The sequence below is a fragment of the Leptodactylus fuscus genome, chromosome 4, assembly GCF_031893055.1.
Source record: "Leptodactylus fuscus isolate aLepFus1 chromosome 4, aLepFus1.hap2, whole genome shotgun sequence".
Lineage (NCBI taxonomy): Eukaryota > Metazoa > Chordata > Amphibia > Anura > Leptodactylidae > Leptodactylus > Leptodactylus fuscus.
Genome location: NC_134268.1, coordinates 42,798,630 through 42,820,276, shown reverse-complemented (window position 1 = coordinate 42,820,276; position 21,647 = coordinate 42,798,630).

The window sequence follows — 21,647 nt, the reverse complement described above, 5'->3', positions numbered from 1 at the left end:
ATCGATACCATGATGGGGAATGTATGTTGTTTTGATCACTTTTTATTCCAATGTTTTACGGAGGTAATTTCGTTTTTGGACTTGGGGAAGCCTAATGTGTTAATGTTTACTTTTATTTATAATTCTATGTTATCTAGGGAAGGGGGTGGTCAACTTTTAGTTTTTTTTTTTTTTCCAAATCTTCTGCACGCAGGCTTCAGTAGTTATAATACCATGGCAGGGTTGAGAGCCTTCAAAGGGCTCCAGGCTGCCATAGTAATGGGACGCCTCTCGCGATCGCGCTGTGGGGGGGTGGGTGGGGTGTCCCGTTTCATACAAACAAAGAGAAAGCTAAAGTATCCACTCAGGTGAAGTAGCCGCATTTGACCACAACATCAGAGATGACTCTGATCATGGGCGATTCTGTCGGGTCCCTGCTCTGTGAAACCTAGCAGCTAGTGCAGCCACTTTGTTTGGCCCCATTCCCACGGAGTAATGTGCCGCTCATTTTGAAGCACCTCACTTTGATATGTGTTTACATGTCAGAATGAGCGGAGCGTTACTCTGTGGGAACGGGGCCTTTCCGAGTGGCCGCCATGTTTTTTCAGCACACCAGGACGTAACTGTACGTCCTAATGCGCCTAAAGGTTAAAGGGTTAATCTAGTTGGTGCTAAGAGTTAAATTATACATCAGGGCAGTGAACAGTGAGGACGGTCGCACCTATAAGTAGCATTGCTCTGTAATTATCTCCATGATATTGTACTTACATTACCTCCATCTATTCTATGCACCATTAATACATTGCTTTGATTTAATCACACATGGCATTGCACCATAGTCATACATGGCACCCACTTCACATACTAGAAAAAGAAAATTGTAAGGAAGAAAGTCTTACAGGAGAAAATCTACTGATTAGATCTGACATGAAAGCTAAACGTCTGGACAGATCAACACTTCATACATTAAATGACACAATGAATACTTGGATTACAAGGGTGCCCAGACATGTACAGTAGTAGCCATTATTCAGTGCAATTCAGATAATACTGGTGCGGCTGACAACTGAGTGATGTTATTTCTGTAGTGCCCACCATGGGGACAGGTGACCAAATGCAATTTTAACATGTAACTAGCAATGGGCAAACAGCTTCAGCACGAGAAGGGTTCTACCTGAATATCTCAAATTGTTCAGTTTTGAAAAAATTGGGGATTCGCTTGGACAAACTAAAATGGCCAATAAATTATTTTCCTCTGGGGTCTCTACACACCCCAGAGTATAATAGGCTGAAGACCAGGGGAGGTGAAAAAAAAAAGACATTTACAAAAAGACATTTATACTGACCTTCCCCCACCACTTTTGAGCCTCCACATGGTGTCTGGTTCTCTTCTTTCATGCGGCTGGGGTCACATTTGAGGTCTGTCATTGGGCCACAGTGGTCATATGGGCACATTGACCATCATAATCAATCACAGACTTCAGTGGTTAACCCAAACGTATGAAGTCTCTGAGAAGACCTAGAAAGAGCACTATTTGCCTTCCCTAGGCCTCCACCAATTATATCCTGGAGTCTGGGGAGACCCTAGAGTATAATAAATTAATTTTTTTCATGTGATCAACATCAAATGTGCAAACTAGTTAATTTCCTTTAAAATGATGTTTGTGTGCTGAAAAATTACTTCAAAGTGCTGTCCACTAAGGAGTTTACGCTAGCTCATTCTGAACGTAAAACTCGTTCAGAGTGAGCGGCGTAAAAACAGTTCCTATAGACTTCAATGGGTGCCGGCATATGTACGCTCCCCATTGAAATCAATGAGAGGCTTTTTTTTACCTATTGCTTTCAATGGGATACACACGTATGCCAGCACCCATTCAAGTCAATGGGATATGTTTTTTACGCCGCTCACGCTGAACAAGTTTTACGTTCAAAATGAGCGAGCGTAAACTCCGTGTGCAGGCTCCCTAAGTGTTTTCCTTCTCTCTAACTTGCTATTCACTTTCTGCTCAGATGCGAAGTCCAACTCTAGCGGCAGAGAGACTGAGATAGAATACCGTAAGTCAGGGCAGTCCATTACCCTTAGTCACAAACATAGCTCTCAACTTCTATGTGAATTGTCCTTCTTCAGAATGCAGTGTTGCCTCTAATATTAACCATTTCCTGTCCCCTATTCAAAGCCAGTTATCAGCAGTCACAACTATCCTGTGTGTCCTAATACTATTACAACTGTCAAAAATATCACAATTTCAAAGATCACAATGCAAACATATGCATATATAATATTGGGCCACATTTTTAAGCTTACAAACTAGTGCCAGCAAAAATCCCCCTCCTTGAGCAATGTCTGCTCACTTTCCTGCCTGTAATATTGTAGTTGTCAATGCATTGACTATAATTTCTGGTAAAAAAAAAAAAATAAAGTTTTCCAAACTTTTGTGCACTTGTATATGAGTTATAGCAGATACTCAGGCAAAGCGAACAGGAAAACAAAAAGAAATTCAGTATTTATGAAGTATTACACTATATCTCAGCATTAAAGAGCAGATGTTTTTGAATTTTTCATGATAGACTTCTTCCTAGTCTGTAATCCTTGGCCTTTATTCATTAGCATACAATCCCCTCCATACCTTCAGCTCTCTCTGCTTGTACCTCATGCTAATGGAACCAGACAAATACATGACATTTGCTTTGCACTTTGACTCCTGCCGTCCAAGTTTAGATAATTCATTTTGACTTCTTGTGTCTATTTCCTTTCCACAAACTTTATTTGACTGTAAGCTATAGGAACCCAAATCTGTCTCCCATGTGTACGAGCTGCCTGTCACGCCACGCCATATAATTCATATTTATTTCCACATTTCTTTCTTCTTTCCTTCCCTTGTTCTAAGGATTTGTTTACATGAAATATCCCAGCCCTTGCTGTGTACACCTGTAACCTGTAAATAGAATTAAAGGGTTATCATTAGAGATGAGCGAACAGTGAAATGTTCGAAGTTCGATTCGAGTAGCCGCTCAATACTTGACTGTTCGATCGAACATTGAACCCCATTATAGCTCCCTAGAGCCCCTTTATATGTACAAAAAGTGAGTCGGAATGATATATAGATGCACCAGCATCTATCTGCCTATCTGTCTAATGCAAAAACTGGACAGTACTTCAAAAATGTGAATGAAATGGGTGAAGATTTATTCCATTGTCTATCTATCTATCTATCTATCTATCTATCTATCTATCTATCTATCTATCTATCTATCTATCTATCTAATATATACTGCCGATATCTGGTTCAGTTTGGTTACATCTAAAGATTAATGAATACAAATATATATTATTCAGAAATTGTCTTTTTGCAGACCACACGTTGACAAGTTATTCAACACAGTGACGTTGCTGAAGTCTATTGATAGACAGAGTTGTAGATTTTGCACGTGTAAGCCAATATTACTGACTGTCAGAGCCTGACAACCGGCACATTAATAAATTGCTCAGAAGGTACTTTGAAAATAGTTGGGTTGAGGTTTGTCCTTGAGAGCTTGTACTAAAAGATTCTCTTTGGATGGACAAATAAATGATCTTACTCAGCAGAATTCAGAGATCTTATGTTTTATGGGCCAGTTATGTGTAATGTGTATTTTCTGTTAGAGTGATTTTTTTTTTTTTTTTTTAGTTTATTTATCTTAAAAAGGGAGCACTCAAATTTTTGAACAAACGAAAATAGGAAATCAGTGTGTCGGTGTGTGTGTGTGTATATATATATATATATATATATATATATATATATATATAGAGAGAGAGAGAGAGAGAGAGAGAGAGAGAGAGAGAGAGAGAGAGATTGATTCTCAATAATCAAAATTTTACTTTTAATAAGGCATTAAAGTCCATGAATTCACAAGCTACCTTTAGAAAAACTAGATAAAAACTCACAACATAGGTTCACAAACTCAGCTTTTATTTTTTTGGACCAAAAATTCCAAAACAGATGTTAAGCAGCCTATGACTAATTTTTTGGCACCAGAGTAGTTAATTTTGGTTTGGGGGTGGAAACAGTTTATTTTGGCCAGCAGTGTTTTCCACCCCCTAAAAAGCAGAGTTTTACAGCAGCAGAAGCCTGCTGATACTGTAATTTACATGTACTCCTATGTACACCATGTGAAGCCATAATGACTTCACTTCCGAGTGTACATACAGAGGGGCTGAGCAACTGAGCATGCTCAGTATGCTCAGTTGCCCTGAGAACGACGTGAGCATGCTGTGCATGCGCAGTACAGTTGCGTCGTTCACACAAAAATGGCCCTGGAGCGTGCGCAGTAGAGCTCTGTAGGGAGTGCTACTGCGCACATGCGTAATTTTGATCTAAACCGCTGGGACTGAAGATAGTTGGAGGTGGTGAAGAGAAAGCAGGAGGAGGTCTTAAAGAGATGAAACCAGAGAGGAGGACGTGAATGAAGATGACGTGGGAGTGGTGCACACAATGTCAACAATGCACGTTTTTACGTTAATTAATTAAAACGGGGGGTCTTTTAAAGGGATCCTATCACTCAGACATGATTTTTTCTAAGTACCACATCGGAATAGCCTTAAGAAAGGCTATTCGTCTCCTACCTTATGTCGTCTTCTCCACGGCGCTATTCGCCTACAATCCCGATTCTTGTTGGTATGCTAATGAGCTCTCTCACAGCACTGGGGGTATCCCCAATACTGCAGGAGAACTCTCTCCAGCGCCGCCTCCTCTTTTTCAGCAGCGTCATCTTCAGCCACTTCTTCCGGCGGTGGCTTGTAACTTCTAAGGCCTCGGGCCTTGGGCAGAGCACACTGCGCATGTCCACAGGCCATGAGAAAATGGCCGCTTCCAATACTGTGCAAGCGGTCATATTTTGTGGCCTGTGGGCATGTGCAGTCTGCCCTGCCCAAGGCCTTAGAAGTAACAAGCCACTGCCAGAAGAAGAGGCTGAAGATGACGCTGCTGAAAAAGAGGAGGCGGCGCTGGAGAGAGTTCTCTCACAGCATTGGGGATGCACCCAGTGCTGTCTGAGCACTGGGGCCTGCCCCCAGTGCTGCGAGAGCTCATTCGCATACTGACAAGAACCGGAATTGTAGATGAACGGCGGCACAGAGAAGACGACGAAAAGTAGGAGACGAATAGCCTTTCTTAAGGCTATTCTGATGTGGTACTTAGAACAAATCATGTTTGAGTGGTAGGATCCCTTTAAGTAATGATTAGCAGGACCTGAATAGCCTTTTTTTTTTAAAGGCTATTCAGGCATATCTTTATCTAAAAAAGTGAAATTCTAATGATAAAACGACTTTGAAGTCCAAACTTTTGGTCTAGAATCAAATGTTCTATTAAACGTGCCTAAGTTGTCTGAACCTTCAGTGGCTATTTAAGAGTAGCCCTCCCCTGAGGCCTGGTTGGTAATTTTCATGGTGCCGCATGCACCCTCCTTCCCGTATACTGTACTTCCTGGCCTCTCTCCCCTCTGAATATTTCCTACTGTTTTGCAAATACTTATGAATCAGAACCATTAAACCTAATGTATATGGTCAGACCATATCAAATATTGTTATTGTAAATGACTTGTTTACTTATCATGTGCGGTTCTCTTATCTTAATATTTCTATAATAACAACACAGACAAAAGTAATAAGCTGAACAAAAGCGAGGGAAAAAACAAAGAAACATCAAAATGTGTTGTACTTTATGTGCTCCTGTTTGAAAACATTTCAAAGTGAAATTGTTCCTAAGAAAATGCATTTATTCTCTATAACAAAATATGGAAACATTCTTCCCAGACATAAAATGTGTCTGTCAGTCGAAGCTAACATGATTTCAGCTTCAAGACTTCATTATCTGGAAATTGCAATGCTCCTCTTCAGTGATCAGGACCCGTCTTTGCAGTACTGTCATGCAGAAACATCAAAAATTCGAGCTTTCTCTTTTGGTTATTTTTATCTATGCTTTTTTTTTTTTCCTCGATACAATAATGTCTCAACACAGTAGGGATATTAGAGAGTGAAATAGAGCTAGACAGCCCCGGCTGTATATTTTAATTTCATTCTGAACAGAAACCTTTTTATATTCTGTAACCAGTTGACTTTATCAATTGTGACTGCAGGCAGGCGTCGCTTTAAGCAATTTTCCAAAATTTCAATTCTGGTTTTTGAAACGTCATTAACCGTGTAGTTTGTGTAAAATTGCATTACAAATACGTGTTTACATTCATGAATATGATTGTGGTTTCTAAATCGCTTATTTTTATGGCTGAATGTGTTCAGATGTAATCAAAATTTACGTGGCCTCTTGTGAAGTTAGGAATGGGCCCAAATTTTGTTGGCAGTAAACTGAACTGTAGTAATGGAAGCAATGGTATAACTACTTTTGGTTGGATAGTATCATGAAAGTACCAAAGGATCTTTGACTGGTCTAGACTCTGAAGCTATAACGGGCTCCAATGGCTCAGCAGAAGACAACCTGATTTCAGGTCCACCAGCGGCTCTTCCTCTAGTCCTGGACTCAGACATGATAATAGACAAGAAGAGGAAACTCTACATCCTACTGGGAGAAGAAGAGGCCACTGTGGAGATCGCTGCCCAAAACGTGTCCAGCTGTCACCAAACAAGAGGAAGATGAGACTCCACGGACTGTTATACCCCAAACCCCCCACCCCACCCCCCATATAGCGGCCACCAACTAAGAGGAAGATGAGACTCCACGGACTGTTATACCCCAAACCACCCATCCCACCCTACCCCACCTCCCCATATAGCGGCCACCAACTAAGAGGAAGATGAGACTCCATGGACTGTTATACCCCAAACCACCAACCCCCCCATACAGCTGTCACCAACTAAGAGGAAGATGAGACTTCACGGACTGTTATACCCCAAATCACCCCCCACCCCCCATACTCTCCCCCTCAACTCCAACTCCCCCCCACTTTACTAGCTTTGGCAATGCCAAATATCCATTCGGACGTGCCAATAAAGCCTATTTGATTTGATTTGACTCTCAATGGCCCAATAGAAGACAACTCAATTATTCAATTTGACATCCACCAGAGGATCTTCCGTTGGTGCAGACTCTAAATCCATAATGGACCCCAGTAGTCCAGCAAAAGTCAACCCAATTTGATGTCAGGTTTGGAGTCAATCCATTAGGGTCTAATTCTAATGGATTGACTCACAATCAGATGTTATTAATTTCCTATATGTGCAAATAATAATTATAAAGATTGCCAAAGATTGCCATATTACTAAATATAGATGTGCACATGTTCAGTATAGATAGAGGACAGGCTTTCAGCATAATTTCATTTTACGAGCTCAAAACTCCTAAGTGCTTTATGTCACATACTCTGCACAGTAACATATAGGATTTTGCTCACATTCAGACAATAATACATTCCAACATGGCAGCAGATTCTGAAATAAATCATTTAACTTTATTTGATATTGGGTCAGACCCCATATTTGGTATTTTTTCCACTTTTCTTTCATAATTTACTATTGGCACTGTTACTTACCTTACTATTTATATTGTTTATGCATCAATTGTGCGTAGTTACGGTGCTGTCAATGATGTGTATTTGTTATGATTGGCAGGAAATATAAAATAAAAAAAAATAATGTCCTGCGGAGCCCACTGGACTCTGAATCGCAGGGCACCCTGCTGTGAACAAGGTCCGACAGTTAACTTCACTGCCAGGCTACACCACAAACTGAGTGCTCCCTGTTACCTCACAGGGAAGCTGCCTCTTGCAGTACAAAGCAACCACAAATAAATTCTAAAGTCTTGTCGTTACTGCACTGCAAGACAAACACAAACCAAACTATGACCGAGTGCTCCCAGTAGCTTACTGGGCCACACTCACCTCAGCCACCTGCTGTGGAGTACCACAAGTAGCAGCCTGCCTAAGGTAGGAGATTCCCTCAATACTGACTAAGGGAAGGGATTCCCTCAATTTTAACCAAAAGGGGCATAAACTCTCACTATCTACCTAACTAGGAAGCTTGCTGTCAAACTAATGTCTTGCACAGCCATGCACATATGGCATTTGAGGTTTGAGGCTAGAGCAACGGATGGCCCAAACCTGCCTCCGTAAATGGATCAGCCAGCCCAGGTGCCCAAGCCAACTGCCCATAGGCTGACACCACTGTCAGTCAGTAGACCAACCACGCCTATTGGCTGCAAGGGGATTAACCCCATGCATGCTGGACTGAGCACAAAAAGCAGAACAAGCTGTGACTCTGATCTGTTGGCCGCACCTGCCGCACAGTCCTAACAGTATTATACATATGCCGAAAAATGTTACTGCACATCCGGGTCCCAGAACTAAAGAGAAATCTAAATTATATCAATATTTGGTGAGACAGCCCCTTTCCTACAAAGCAGCATCAATTCTTCTGGGTACACTTACAGACAATTTGTGAAGGAACTCAGCATGGCGGATGTACTAAACAACTTGTAGAAATAAGCACAGATCTTCTGGGGTTATAGGCTTGCTCCAATCCTTCTGTCTCTTCATGTAATCCCAGACAGACTGGAAAAGGTTAAGTTCAGGGCTCTGTGGGGGGCCGTATCATCACTTCCAGGACTCCTCCTCCAAAGAGCGGTACAGACAAAATCATTGTATTGATGTGATTTATATTTCTAATTGTTAATTTGCTTTATTTTGTTCATTGACAAAAATAAATTATTAAAGGGTTTTCCCATGAAAATAACCATATTGAAATTTATAGACAATTAAAGCTTAAGCATTTTGTAAATATAAAAATTGTAGAATTTTAAAGATTTTCTCTAACCATCTTAGTGGTGACAGTCTTTTGACTTTATCTGTTGACACTAAAAAAGACACCCTTTAGGGGTCTTAAATCTCAGGGGGTCTGATAACTAATATAATGCTAATGCATTGTAAAATGGCAAAGGTTCAATTACAGGCTGCCTATAGTAACCTGGAATAGAACCTGTGCTAGTTTTCCAGCTGCCAGAAAATGGATTGGCGATCCACTCCAAAATGGCGGCACCTATGCACTGCTGGGAAAATGGCCCCTTGGTCATGTTTAACTGAGGCCCTGGGGGGAGAGTTTATGCCCGTAATCAGTGCGGTCACTGATCATAGGAATTGCTGCTGGGTATTAATACAACAAAGACTCGACATCTATGGCGTTCTGCCACTGAGCGGCCGCCATATTTAAACACCCACACTGTCATAGTATATTGGATATCGGGAAAGGGTTACTTGGCTACAAATTTAAGTATGGTTACATTTATTTGAAAAACCCTTTAACCCCCATTGACGATACGATAGATAGATAGGAGATAGATAGATAGATAGATAGATAGACCATAGATAGATAGATACTGTAGATAGGAGATAGATAGATAGATAGATAGATAGATAAATACTGTAGATAGGAGATAGATAGATAGATAGATAGATAGATAGATAGATAGATAGATAAGGTTGTGTCAGATTGTAATCTCTATGGCAAAAGTTGGGTTCAGTTAGAGTTAACATTTCTTTCTGTATTTTCTCTTTTGTCAGTCCTCACATACAGCAGACAAGATCTCTCCAACCAAAGGGTGCTTCAGCCTTTCCTACGACAAAAGTGATAACATCAGATTCCAGCCTGTATATACTTGTTGCAAAGTTTGGATATAGTATTTTTTCTTTAGCATTACATATGAGTGGGATGATGAAAAGCAATGTAGACACAGCAGCAGTAACAGGAATATTATAAAAATGGGCAGCAGGTGCATATGTGAGAGTGACAATAAAGCAATTTTCACTTGTTAGTTCTTGTGCTCTTCCCCTGAGCTTTCTGGCAAGAAGCAAATCAGAAGACGTCATTCATATTACTACTGAACCAGCAAGTCGCATCTAGTTATAGATTTACATCAGCTTCTTATCCATAATGGAGAGTTTATAGCATCTCATATTCAGCTTCAGGTAATAAGATGTCTATGTGCCACCTGCTGCTATGTTAATATATCTAAGTATGATAGAAAAAATAGTTAAGTCTATTATTTATTATTAGTTTTTATTTCATTAGATATTCTGCCTAAAGTGCTTTGATTGATCACATGACAGTCATTGGCAGAAAACATTCATTTTAAGGTCCGTCTTTTAAGAGTTTTTACCTTAATTCATAAAAAAACATCAAAGGAGTTGGGAAAAAGAGTAGCCTAATTTTCGGAAACAGCGCCACTTTGTCTATGGAAATGGATGAACATGTGACTATCCAGTTCAGCTTATTACCCTGTAATGGGGATCCAATAGGAAGCAAATCCCCATGCGGGAGAAGTTAATTTTCTTAATTTTAGTGGAAAAATTCTTACATAAGGGTGCATTCACACTACGGATACAGTGACTGATTCTGAACGTTAAAACACGTTCAGAATCAGTGCGTATAAAGCAGATCCCATTCATTTCAATGAGAGCTGGCATACGAGCGCTCCCCATTGAAATGAATGGGCTGCTTTTTACTCTACTCTCATAGATTGTAAGCCCTTGCGGGCAGGGCCCTCTACCCCACTGTGCCAATCGGTCACTGTTAGTATTATATCTACCTGTATATTCTGTGTATTGTATGTAACCCCCAAATGTAAAGCACCATGGAATTAATGCTGCTATATAAATAAATAAATAAATAAATAAATAAATAAATATAATAATAATACGAGCGCTCCCATTGAAGTGAATGGGAAGTGCTCGCGTGTACGGCTCGGACTGAGCTGAGTGCTGAGCCCCTTCACACGGCGAGCCGTACACGCGAGGGCTTCCCATTCACGTCAATGGGAGTGCTCGTAGAGTAAAAAGCAGCCCATTCATTTCAATGGGGAGCACTCGTATGCCAGCTCCCATTGAAATGAATGGGATGTGCTTTATACGTGCTGATTCTGAACGTGTTTTAACGTTCAGACTCAGTCACCGTATCCGTAGTGTGAATGCACCCTTAGTTACAGAAATTATTTTCACAATTTTCTTTTTTTAGGTTGTCCCTCCATCAAATAACCCTAGTTTTGATTCTTTTTTTTTTTTTTTTTACCAATAGATAAAAAGAATAGTAATTCTGTTGATTTTTGTGGCTCTTTTTATATCAGCTACGGTGATGCCAACTATATATTGTTGTTCATTTAATTTTCACATTTTTAGTAATAAATCTTTAGGCTTGGCCCCACTTAGTGAACCTCCGCAAAAAAATGCATTGTGTTTTTTTTCCCACAGCATTCTTCATAGATATTCTATTATACCTGTGACTTTCTGTGCTTATTATACCTATAAAGAAAATGCCAGCGTCAATGCCGCAGGTATAATTGACTTGCTGCGATTTTCAAAAACTCAAGAGTTGAAATTTCTCCTCTAGTTCCCCCTTGAGCAATTGGTGATGAGGTAGCTTTAGCACTGAATATAATTATTGGGTTCTCTACTGTCAGGTGGGTGCTCCATTTTCGGCCTCTGCATCCTAGGACACCCAATTTGGTGCTTAAACTAACAGTACCAATTGCTTAGGAATGGTGGGAGCAGGAGGAAAATTCCAACTGCACTGGAATCAGGAGAAGAGTGCCTATAGTAGGATGGAAAGAGATTTGGTTGGTTGAGTTGGTAAAAGGTCTTCTTTAACAGGAACCAAAATGGCTCCCCATATTAATTTATGGCCATATCACCTCTGTGCCCCTGTAACTGTCCTTTCACATGGAGTTTTCTGGTGCAGATTTGATGCGAAATTTGCATCAGAATCTGCGTGGAAAAAAAGCTTCCCATTGACTTCATTGGGTTCTTTTTTCCGCGGATTCTGATGCAAATTCCATGTCAGAAAACTCTGTGTGAATGGACCCTTATAAGGATTTCCACTTTGGTGTTTTCCACTAGGCTGAAGCAACATAGTAGGCTAACAATATTGCTAAAACAATACTGGATTTCTAGAACTGGATGAAAGCGTTAGAGATGTATAAGTCACCTCTTCGGGATACCTCCACAGTCAGGCCCTGTTGTCCAACTTGGCATAAAGGCCCCAGTGCCCCATAATAAGACACCAGTATTATATATATCCCGTTGTCCTTGTTCTAGCTGTCATCGACAATATGGAAATTGGAGATGGGCCCAGATACTTCATGTAACTACGGTAAAGATTTCTTGAGTTGGCTGTCTTCTAACTGATCTTCTTCAAAGGAGGTCTGTTTTGCAATGCACAATGTAGTAAATGGGTTATTTCTGTATCACTGCAGCTTGTAGTTAGGTAATTATGTTGTGCTAAAATGGGCTGGCACAGATGTTAATATGGTATTTAATCTCTAAGCACAACACAGATGCTGCTAATCTGCATTTCAGCATATTCTTTATATTCAAAGTGGAATAGAAGGTGAAGAAAAAAATATTAAGCTCTCAAAGTCCCCTTGATTTAATTATAATGTAATGTAATATTCATTTATATATTTATTTCCCGAAGAATAGTGTAATTAGCAAATCTAAATCCTCTCGCATTGCCTTGTTCTCCTTAAACCTGATGACTATATGCGATTTCCATTAACTCCTATTAAATAGGCTACAAGGACGTTTCTCCAAATGTTTCTTTGTGGGCGATCTCATAATTAATTTCTAATCCCTCGGCTGGAGACCTCAAGTCTCCGATGAAAAAAAGATTAGATAGAAATGAACCTTTGTGCAGTCGTGCCACTAATGCATTTGGCTTGTAAGGCAATATGTGGGTCACCTACTCCGGGTCAGGTAATTTTTATGAAGATATTACTTATTCGGCAAAGTTTAAAAAGACAATATATTTGCAGCGCTAATAGAATATATTGGCCATGTTCAGTATTCCCCGGAGCTTGGGTCTAAAAAGATGTCCTACTGACTTAAAGGGGTCGTAGTTCACTGAAGGAGTAACTAAAATGTAACTTTTATTGGATTTGCTAAAACAATTATTTCAAGGATAAGTCCTAAAAACACCAAAATGTGGGTGGCTGGACTTCTCAATAGTGTGTGTGGTCTAAATATACACCACAGACCCACAGGTCTCTGCCCAACCTCACATCAAATAGAAGCCTCAGTATAAAAACTCTAAGGCTCCTTCAATTAACAAGACATCTAATCAGAGTCCCATAGATTAAATGAGAACCCTGACTTAAAGGCAAACAGGACTAGGCTCATTCATATTGCGAGTAGAGATGAGCGAGTAGTACTCGATCGAGTAGGTATTCGATCGAGTACTACGGTATTCGAAATATTCGTACTCGATCGAGTACCACTCGCTGTTCGAATGTAAAAGTTCGATGCAGAACCAGCATTGATTGACCGAATGCTATACAGTCGGCCAATCAACGCTGGTTCTTCTCCTACCTTTAGAAGTCTTCTCCATGCAGCTTCCCCGCGGCATCTTCCGGCTCTTCATTCACTCTGCCAGGCATCGGGCCTGGGCAGAGCCGGCTGCGCATGTCCGCTTGTACTGCGGGCATGCGCAGTTGGCTCTCTCCAGGCCCGATGCCTGGCAGAGTGAATGAAGAGCCGGAAGACGCCGCGGGGACCCTGCAAGGAGAAGTCTGCATGGAGGATCCAGCCCGACCCTCACTCATGGACTTGGTAAGTGTAATTTGATCGAACGTTGCCTACCCCTGAAACGAGCATTTCCCCCCCATAGACTATAATAGGGTTCGATATTCGATTCGAGTAGTCTAATATTGAGAGACTACTCGAAACGAATATCGAACCTCGAACATTTTACTGTTCGCTCCTCTCTAATTGCGAGCACCTAGACTCAATCTCTAGTCTTAATAAAGTGGTTATAGAGAGTTTTGCCTTTTTTTTTTTTTACTTAAAGGGGTTGTTCACTTTTAGACCAATTTTGAGAGACAAATGTTATTGTTTGTATAATAAAAAGGTATATAATTTTACAATATACTTTCTGTATCAATTCTGTTAGGGAAATGCCAGACAGCAGTTCCCCAGTGTGTAGATGAACCCTGGAGGAAGGGGCACAAGAGACAGTGAGCCCGGTCTGAAACTCCCCACTGTCCCTTCCTGCTTGCTGGTCCTATCCTATGTAATAGGCGGCAACTGGACGACAGACCCTTCCTATATACGTGAGACACAAAATGCGGAAAAGAAAAACAACAAGGGAGGTCAGCTAGCCAGAGGTCAGTAACAGTCGAGCGATGCAGTGTCAAAATCGATAACCAAAAGAGTAGTCAATAGGGAAAGCCAGAGGTCAAGAATCAGAATACAAGAATAAACAGTGAGAGAAAAGCCAGCATGCACAAGGCAATAGCAAGCACCAATGTGAATGAGAACCAAGAATAAATAGGGAGGAAAAACCCGCCCTGGACTTGATAGGACGGCCAACTGTCAATCACAGGGCAAGACTAAAATTAACTATTAGAGGAGCAGAGAGAAATGAAGGTGAAGGAGATGGGCAGGGTCGGACTGGGGTGTCTAGGGCCCACTAGTGGAATTGTTTCTAGGGGCCCACCACCAGGACCCTGCAGACCAGCGATGCCGAGACAGGGCAGCTAAAGGTAATACCATCTCGGGAGCCATGCTGCTCACCTGCAATACATTGTGCAACAACATACTACCTAAACCTACTGCTACACTCTGTATGGAAAGTGAACAGCGCATCTCCTAGAAATGTTACCATTACCTGTAGCCGCGCTGTCCTGGAATAGCTGATCTGCAGAGGTCCTGGCTGTTGTATCATCACAGATGTAATATTGACGGCCTATCCTAAGGACAGACCATCAATATTATAAAGTTGGATAAATCCTTTAAAGATTTGTCCAGGAATTGGATCAACCCATGTGCCTGGCGGGAGGTGTAAAATAAAAAAATAAAAAGTGCCTTCACCTGTCCCCATTGCTCCATTGTCCGCCGCCAGTGTCCATTTAGTCTCGTGCCGGAACCTCCTTGCTGGGAGTCCTGCACCTCATGGGACCGCTGAGACCAATTAGATACAGGATTTCCAGAAATAAGGCCATGAGACTGAACAGACACAGGCAGGAGGATAACGGGGCGCTGGGGACAAAAGCTCAATGAAAAACACTGCGTCTCACTGTTGTGCCTAATCCATAAAGAGGACCTTTCACCATTTGGGGCACATGCGGTTTAATACACCGCTAGAAAGCCGACAGTGCGCTGAATTCAGTGCAGCTTTCACGTTCTGTGCCCCGGGTGAAGAGCTATCTGTGCTGGTACCGTAGCTCTTCACTGTCAGAATGGCGTTTATGTCAGTCAATCAGTAACGCCCTTCCTCACAGCAGCGTCCATTGCGCTGTACTGTTGTGAGGGGGCTTTGCTTACCGCCTAGTGATGACGCTGAGTGGTGAGGAACGCTACCTCCCCCCAGTACACATCTATGGACGAGCATTATCAGGAGGGGAGGGGGCGTTCCTCCCCGATCTCACAGTACAGCACAATAGGCGCTGCTGGGAAGAAGGATGTTCCTGACTGACTGTAAGAAACGTCCTTCTAACAGTGAAGAGCTACGGTACCGGGATCGATAGCTCTTCACCGGGGGCACAGAACAGGAAAGCTGCACTGAATTCAGCGCACTGTCGGCTTTCTAGTGGTATATAAAACCGCATGTGCCCCAGGTGGTAAGAGCTCCTCCTTAACATCTCAATATACTGTACATCACACTATAGGGATAAGGCCTAACACAACGTCCCACAGCAAAAAAGCACTGCAGGAAAACCCCCGGCGCCAACACATCAGTTTTTCCTGCAGCGCTTTTTGCAGAAACTTCACAGAGGTTTGCTCTGAGGACTTTCTGCTTCCATTATACCTATAGGAACACTGTAGGTGTTTCCGTAGGTATAAGTGCTGCGATTTCCAAAAACTGCAACAGTTACCTACACACTCATACATATACATTCATATATACTCACTTTATATATATATATATATATATATATATATATATATATATATATATATCTATCTAGCATATACACATTTATATACATTCATATACCATATATACTATATATACTCACATATATACATACGCTCACACATTATTATAGCATACTGTATATACATACACACATACAAACATACAGTCTTCACACAGTATACAAGACACATGCTTTAACCCTTAAGTACTATCATGGTGTCTATCATAATGATATGTGTATGCTAGTGGTGTATGATAGACACCATGATAGGACTTAAGGGTTAAACAAATATACACACATACATATTAAATATTACATTTTACCAAAAAAAAGAAAAAAATATACTCACATTTGTGAAGCAGCAGCAGACTCCTCTGTCCCCACACGGGCCGATGTAAACGATGACTCACTCTGAAGAGGAGGGGGAGGGGGGAAAGTCCCGGCTTGCAGAGAGATCGCTTCCTAAGATTGCACTGGCAGGAGGCCTCTGTGTAAGTGTCAGGGCCCTGGGAAACTGACGGCAGCCGTGCTTCTTTATTCATTACAGCACTGCCTGCAGCCTGGGGCCCCGAACTTACTGTTCCAGCCCCTGCCACTAGCAGCGCTCAGTTTGCAAATGCAAATGCACTGGACAGGGGCCCGAACCAGCCCCTGACATCCCGATCGGGCCCCTGACCAGTGCTTCTCCTGCCTATGCTTTTTCTTAAAACGTGCAGCAATATATAGTCGGGGCCTGGGGCCCACCGGGGGATTCCCCGGTGCTCCGGCGGGCCAGTCCAACCCTGGAGATGGGTGTGGTGGAAAATTAATTACCAAGGTGAAGAAATAGGACAGTGTTCAGACAATGCAAAATGAACCCAAAAGAAGAAATCACAGCCGGACATGTCTCCTCCGCCGCAGCGTGCGACCAGATGATGACGCTAAAACTCGGACAGGCAAAGATGTTACAAATTCGTCACAATTTTCTAGATCTCTGCTTGCTGTCATTCATTCTGTCACTTCTAGTGGATAAAAGTCTGACCATGGTCATGTGATTTACAGTCCAGGGTCATGTGATATACACACAGGTGCACAGCTCACTACCAGGCAGATGTATGATTACTGTGCTGTGACTATAACAATCTGTGCACCTGTGTGTGCGTCACATGACCATGGAGTGTAAATGGTATGACCATGGACTATACATCATATGACCATGGACTGTACATCACATGACCATAGACCGTACATCACATGACCATGGACTGTACATCACATGACCATGGACTGTACATCACATGACCATAGACTGTACATCACATGACCATAGACTGTACATCACATGACCATGGACTGTACATCACATGACCATGGACTGTATATCACATCACATAGACTGTATATCACATGACCATGGACTGTACATCACATGACCATAGACTGTATATCACATGACCATAGACTGTATATCACATGACCATAGTCAGAAATTCATCCACTAGAGAGAAGCAGAATAAACAATATCCAGAAGACATCTAGAAAACTGTTAGGCTGCCTTCACATGGAGTAACGCCGGGCTTGTAAAAATACAGGCGTAAAATCACTGTCCATACACTGCAATGGATTTCTTTGTTTTCGTTTTACGCCTGTATTTTTACGGCCGTAAAGTTAATTGCAATGTATTTCAATGGGTTGAGTGTGCGTATACGCCGCGTAACGCGGTCCATATATGTTGCTCACCACTGACATTTGAAATCGTGAGAATGAGATTGGTCATTAATCATTCATAGGGGAGCATTTCCTATTGTGGATGCACCAAACTTCTGGAATTAGTTGTACCTTAATTGGTCATATCACCAAATCTTCTGACTGCCTTACCAGTATTTCAGTAAATCGGCTCACTAGACCTTCAGAATCCCATTTTTGACCCCTTTGATTGTAATGTAGTATAGAATAGTGGAAGAGGAAGATACAGTATTAAAGTCAATATTGTCAGTATTTTCTCTAATTTTATTGTCATTCTAAAAGCTTAGAATCCAAAAAGTCGAAGAACACAGAATAACAGTGCGATTTGTCCTCTAAATCCTTTAGAAATCCCTTTAGCTCTCAGATTCACAGTGAAAATGTAAAACAAATATTCTCTACTTGTACTCACAGCACAGATAACACCATATCTTTCTTTGGTACTTAGTAGAGATGAGCGAACAGTGTTCTATCGAACTCATGTTCGATCGGATATTAGGCTGTTCGGCATGTTCGAATCGAATCGAACACCGCGTGGTAAAGTGCGCCATTACTCGATTCCCCTCCCACCTTCCCTGGCGCCTTTTTTGCTCCAATAACAGCGCAGGGTAGGTGGGACAGGAACTACGACACCGGTGACGTTGAAAAAAGTAGGCAAAACCCATTGGCTGCCGAAAACATGTGACCTCTAATTTAAAAGAACAGCGCCGCCCAGCTTCGCGTCATTCTGAGCTTGCAATTCACCGAGGACGGAGGTTTCCGTCCAGCTAGCTAGGGCTTAGATTCTGGGTAGGCAGGGACAGGCTAGGATAGGAAGGAGAAGACAACCAACAGCTCTTATAAGAGCTAAATTCCAGGGAGAAGCTTGTCAGTGTAACGTGGCACTGACGGGCTCAATCGCCGCAACCCAGCTTTCCCAGGATCCTGAATGGAATACACTGTCAGTGTATTCCCGTATACCCGATATATACCCCCGATACCCGTTCCAACGGTGTGCCCCCCCACCTTCACCCCAGAAATACCCTGCAAGTCCCCTAGCAATAGAATTGGGGCTATATACACCCACTATTTTTGCTACTGCCATATAGTGCCATTGTCTGACTGGGAATTCAAAGAATATATTGGGCTTACATATAACTTCAATTCCAGGGAGAAGCTTGTCAGTGTAACGTGGCACTGACGGGCTCAATCGCCGCAACCCAGCTTTCCCAGGATCCTGAATGGAACACACTGACAGTGTATTCCCGTATACCCCATATATACACCCCAAATCCCCGTTCCAACGGTGTGCCCCCCCACCTTCACCTCAGAAATACCCTGCAAGTCCCCTAGCAATAGAATTGGGGCTATATACACCCACAATTTTTGCTACTGGTATACAGTGCCATTGTCTCACTGGGAATTCAAAGAATATATGGGGGTTATGTGCACCCACAATTTTTAATACTGCTATACAGTGCCATTGTCTGACTGGGAATTCAAAGAATATATGGGGGTTATGTGCACCCACAATTTTTAATACTGGTATATAGTGCCATTGTCTGACTGGGAATTCAAAGAATATATGGGGGTTATGTGCACCCACAATTTTTACTACTGGTATACAGTGCCATTGTCTGACTGGGAATTCAAAGAATATATGGGGGTTACGTGCACCCACAATTTTTAATACTGCTATACAGTTCCTTTGTCTCACTGGGAATTCAAAGAATATATGGGGGTTATGTGCACCCACAATTTTTAATACTGGTATACAGTGCCATTGTCTGACTGGGAATTCAAAGAATATATGGGGGTTATGTGCACCCACAATTTTTACTACTGGTATACAGTGCCATTGTCTGACTGGGAATTCAAAGAATATATGGGGGTTATGTGCACCCACAATTTTTAATACTGGTATACAGTGCCATTGTCTGACTGGGAATTCAAAGAATATATGGGGGTTATGTGCACCCACAATTTTTACTACTGGTATACAGTGCCATTGTCTGACTGGGAATTCAAAGAATATATGGGGGTTACGTGCACCCACAATTTTTAATACTGGTATACAGTGCCATTGTCTGACTGGGAATTCAAAGAATATATGGGGGTTATGTGCACCCACAATTTTTAATACTGGTATATAGTGCCATTGTCTGACTGGGAATTCAAAGAATATATGAGGGTTACGTGCACCCACAATTTTTAATACTGCTATACAGTGCCATTGTCTGACTGGGAATTCAAAGAATATATGGGGGTTATGTGCACCCACAATTTTTAATACTGGTATACAGTGCCATTGTCTGACTGGGAATTCAAAGAATATATGGGGGTTACGTGCACCCACAATTTTTAATACTGGTATACAGTGCCATTGTCTGACTGGGAATTCAAAGAATATATGGGGGTTATGTGCACCCACAATTTTTACTACTGGTATACAGTGCCATTGTCTGACTGGGAATTCAAAGAATATATGGGGGTTACGTGCACCCACAATTTTTAATACTGGTATACAGTGCCATTGTCTGACTGGGAATTCAAAGAATATATGGGGGTTATGTGCACCCACAATTTTTAATACTGGTATATAGTGCCATTGTCTGACTGGGAATTCAAAGAATATATGGGGGTTACGTGCACCCACAATTTTTAATACTGCTATACAGTGCCATTGTCTGACTGGGAATTCAAAGAATATATGGGGGTTATGTGCACCCACAATTTTTACTACTGGTATACAGTGCCATTGTCTGACTGGGAATTCAAAGAATATATGGGGGTTACGTGCACCCACAATTTTTAATACTGCTATACAGTTCCTTTGTCTCACTGGGAATTCAAAGAATATATGGGGGTTATGTGCACCCACAATTTTTAATACTGGTATACAGTGCCATTGTCTGACTGGGAATTCAAAGAATATATGGGGGTTATGTGCACCCACAATTTTTACTACTGGTATACAGTGCCATTGTCTGACTGGGAATTCAAAGAATATATGGGGGTTATGTGCACCCACAATTTTTAATACTGGTATACAGTGCCATTGTCTGACTGGGAATTCAAAGAATATATGGGGGTTATGTGCACCCACAATTTTTACTACTGGTATACAGTGCCATTGTCTGACTGGGAATTCAAAGAATATATGGGGGTTACGTGCACCCACAATTTTTAATACTGGTATACAGTGCCATTGTCTGACTGGGAATTCAAAGAATATATGGGGGTTATGTGCACCCACAATTTTTAATACTGGTATATAGTGCCATTGTCTGACTGGGAATTCAAAGAATATATGGGGGTTACGTGCACCCACAATTTTTAATACTGCTATACAGTGCCATTGTCTGACTGGGAATTCAAAGAATATATGGGGGTTATGTGCACCCACAATTTTTAATACTGGTATACAGTGCCATTGTCTGACTGGGAATTCAAAGAATATATGGGGGTTACGTGCACCCACAATTTTTAATACTGCTATACAGTTCCTTTGTCTCACTGGGAATTCAAAGAATATATGGGGGTTATGTGCACCCACAATTTTTAATACTGCTATACAGTTCCTTTGTCTCACTGGGAATTCAAAGAATATATGGGGGTTATGTGCACCCACAATTTTTAATACTGGTATACAGTGCCATTGTCTGACTGGGAATTCAAAGAATATATGGGGGTTATGTGCACCCACAATTTTTAATACTGGTATACAGTGCCATTGTCTGACTGGGAATTCAAAGAATATATGGGGGTTATGTGCACCCACAATTTTTACTACTGGTATACAGTGCCATTGTCTGACTGGGAATTCAAAGAATATATGGGGGTTACGTGCACCCACAATTTTTAATACTGCTATACAGTTCCTTTGTCTCACTGGGAATTCAAAGAATATATGGGGGTTATGTGCACCCACAATTTTTAATACTGCTATACAGTTCCTTTGTCTCACTGGGAATTCAAAGAATATATGGGGGTTATGTGCACCCACAATTTTTAATACTGGTATACAGTGCCATTGTCTGACTGGGAATTCAAAGAATATATGGGGGTTATGTGCACCCA